This window comes from Equus quagga, unplaced genomic scaffold (genome assembly GCF_021613505.1).
Source record: "Equus quagga isolate Etosha38 unplaced genomic scaffold, UCLA_HA_Equagga_1.0 188_RagTag, whole genome shotgun sequence".
Taxonomy (NCBI): Eukaryota; Metazoa; Chordata; class Mammalia; order Perissodactyla; family Equidae; genus Equus; species Equus quagga.
Window position 1 is genome coordinate 100,534 of NW_025797802.1, and position 3,595 is coordinate 104,128.

Genomic DNA, 3,595 nt, shown 5'->3' on the forward strand with positions numbered 1-3,595 from the left:
AACTCTTAAAAAGGGCTGGGAAAAAGTAGTTTCTCTTGCTTCAGGGTGGGGTGTTAGCGGAATGTGTGGGACCTCTATAATGTCACCCTCACAGCTGATCATCCAGACCACTTCTCTCCGTTAGACTCCGCTATGTGTGCCAGCATGGTGTCTGAAATTCCTAAGAAAATGCTTGCGTTGCCTCCTCCCACGGTTCAGGGGAGGGGACAATGAAATTACCAAACCCTTTTAGGGAGCCGGCTTCCCAAAGTGTGTTCTCTTGTAGAGAGTCACGGTAAGATAAAGGAATATGGTCCCCTGACCCAGACTGCTTGGGTTCAAGCCCTAGCTTGGCAATTTACTTGCAAGACCTTGGTTAAACTACTCATTTCTGCTTCAGTTTCCTCACGTTTCAAATACGAATGTTATCATGGATGTATTTTCTAGGGTTTTTTAAAGATTCAACGAATTAATTCATGTAAAGCTTTAGAACAGTGGCTTATAGATAAGCACTCAATGTTAGTCATCACTTTGTGTTATTAGTTTATATGTTATTAGGTAAGTTTTATAAGTTATTAAATAAGAAGATCTGAGCATTTTGCTCTTAAAGCACTTTCATGTGTTTTAAATTTTTTTTTATCAGAGCAGTCTTGTGAGATGAGTGGAAATAAAGGGGAAACTGAGGCTCATGCTAAATGACTGACTTGTGTTCAGGGAGTAGGTGGTATTGTTGGGGCCCAAAGCCTCATCTAATGGATAATTCTTTTGACCACCAATACATAATGTCCCCAGTAAAATTCTTCTAGCTTGTATCTATGAAGCTTTGTCAAACCTCCTGCAGAATGATTCTGTACACACCTTAGAGTCAAGTAACAGGTTGGGAATTCAGGCAGTCCTCAATCTATAAACAGAAACTATTTGACCTTTGCATGTGCTGGAGAGAATTTGAGTCTAAGTTGATCTTTGCATGTTTCAAAACATCTAAGGAGACAATTAAATTTATTATGATTTATTCTCATTTATACATGCATGGGATTATGGACAGGCATCTCTATGGAAAGGTAAAGTATTAGCAAATTGCCTGGTATCATCTCCCTTCGCACCAGATGGAGCTTCATTCCAAATCCTTGCTGGCTTGAGAAAGGCAGCTACAGAAGCCAACTGCACTGAGAAGAAAGTGTTGGGTTCTGATCTCCATAACTCAGAATACATTTTTCCCACGTTGTTATGATGGTTTGTGAGTCAAACACATTATGGCATAAGCTTTTAGGATTTGACATACCATCCTAGCTTCCAAGCATTATTTCCTTGGAAAATAGTTTCTAAGTTGCTGACTTTTGGAACTTAACTTGTAGATAAAAAAGAGATTCTTGTAGTTTTCTCATTTTTGTGTGGCAGTGACCAGGACCCAGAAATATTCAATGATTTATATATTTGATAGGTATTTCTTGAACAACACTGTGTGCCAAGTACTATTTTGTAGCTGGGGAACAAAGGTGGACAAAAAAGACAAATTACCTGCCCTCGTGTTTGATTTGGTTAGGGAAGTTCGGTTTGGAAGTTTGGTTAGGAAGATAGACTTCAATCAAATAATCATATTAGCTAGAAATTGTGAAGGAACTGTAAGTGCAAAATGACCTAGTCTAGGAAGTCATGGTGATGCGGGCTCAGTGAGCTGAGGAGTCGAAAGAAAGATTTCTTGGACTCTCAAGGTCTGGTAGTAGTGCTCTTTTATTCAGAGAATAGCATGAGGACAGGACCTATGGGCAGTGAAGAGCTGCAGGCACGGGGACAGGACCCATGGGCAGTGAAGAGATGCAGCATGGGGACAGGACCCATGGGCAGTGAAGAGCAGTAATGGGTTGAGGGTAGGGCTAAATTTATAAGGCATAGGTATGTGAGTTATTTCTTTACTAGACAAAGGAAAGATCATGTGAAAAAGTCGTTAAAATTGTATCAGTGTAGGTGGGGTCTGGTTACCGGGTGGTCATAAAACTTTGGATAGAAGTCAGGTTGAATCAAGTCAGGATGACCTATACTTCCTGGAGGATCATATAGATCAGTATGTAGGCCAGGATGCTTCTCTCCCTGGGGCAGCCTTGATTCTCATCAATAGAAAGCTCCATAAGGAAGTGACGCTTGAGCTAAGAGCTGACGGGTGAGAAAGACTATTTAATATGTTGTATTAGCCATATTTTCTTATTTTCTGTATTCTTGATACTCTGGCATCTGGGGCCTTGCTGACTGGGGAGACACTCCTTTTCCAGGATTAGCTAATTCCTAGAGGTATCAAACAAGTTGCCCCCTGCAGCATATCTTTCATAGGCAAACTCACCAATACAGAGCCCATAACATGCCTCCCTACCTCCTCTCTTTGGCTCTACTCTCTAGGCCACTATTTCCCTGTCCTAGTCATTTCAGGGCCAGGTACAAGACAACTCAGCACAGCCCCTATACGTCAGAGCCCGCTGAAAAAATTCAAACTAGCCAATGCTAAGCCTGCCTACATGTCCTCACCTGTTCTTTTCCACAGAAGCCATACTAAAGGCTTTTGCCCACATATGATAACAGGATGAAGCTAAAGGGAATCACAGCAGTATCCAGAAAGGCAATCTTTTTCTCCAGTGGAAGCTCAAGTGGAAGCTGTTCATTCCCAGAGTGAGTGGCTGCTGGCAGGTTTCTGAGAGTTCTTAGATTGACAGTTCACTGGCCATCAGTCAAATTGATGGTGGTGGTGGCAGTCTGGGTTTTGTTTTTTTTTTCCCTAAAGATTGGCACCTGAGCTAACAACTGTTGCCAATCTTTTTTTTTTTTTTCTTCCCAAATCCCCCCAGTACATAGTTGTATATTTTAGCTGCGGGTCCTTCTAGCTGTGGCATGTGGGACGCCACCTCAACATGGCCTAACGAGCAGTGCCATGTTCGTGCCCAGGATCCTGGGCCACCGGAAGCAGAGCGCGCGAACTTAACCACTCGGTCACGGGGCTGGCCCCTCAGTCTGGGTTAATTTGGCCAGATTTCTTGAAGACAAGAGCTGGGAGAGATTAACGGTCCCTCCCTCCACCCTGACCTCCCAGGGTTAAGGTGTTCACTTCCTACCAGCTGGGCTTGTGGGAGACTACAGCTGCAGTCTCTGCAGTGGCCACTTCATCCTTTTCCCAACCCTTCCCAAACCATATGCCCCAACTCACCCCTAATTGGCTTGGCAATTTCTTCCTTATAATTCCTTGTCCCATCTTAGAACATTTCCCACTCTCTGATGTTGTGAGCCATGCCACGACTACCTTAGGAGCTGTCAGAGCATATTCATTATCATTATCACCAATATCCAAGCCCAAATCCAACAAGCAGAGCTGGGCAGCAAAAGAGGCACCAGGCTTGATTTGCCCTATCCTGGCTCTTTTTTGATACTCGTAATTCTAGTGGCCTGGTTTCTTAGAGGTAGGTGTTGGAGGAAAAAAAAAATACCGTGAGAACAATTAATTACGTGATTTGGGTCTCACACAGACAGACTGGGCTTCCCCCCCACCTTCAACTCATAGTTAAACATTCTTTAAAATAAGAAGTACCCCTTTTGGGGAACTGCCACATTTAGGCCCAAACTGCATACAGTGTGA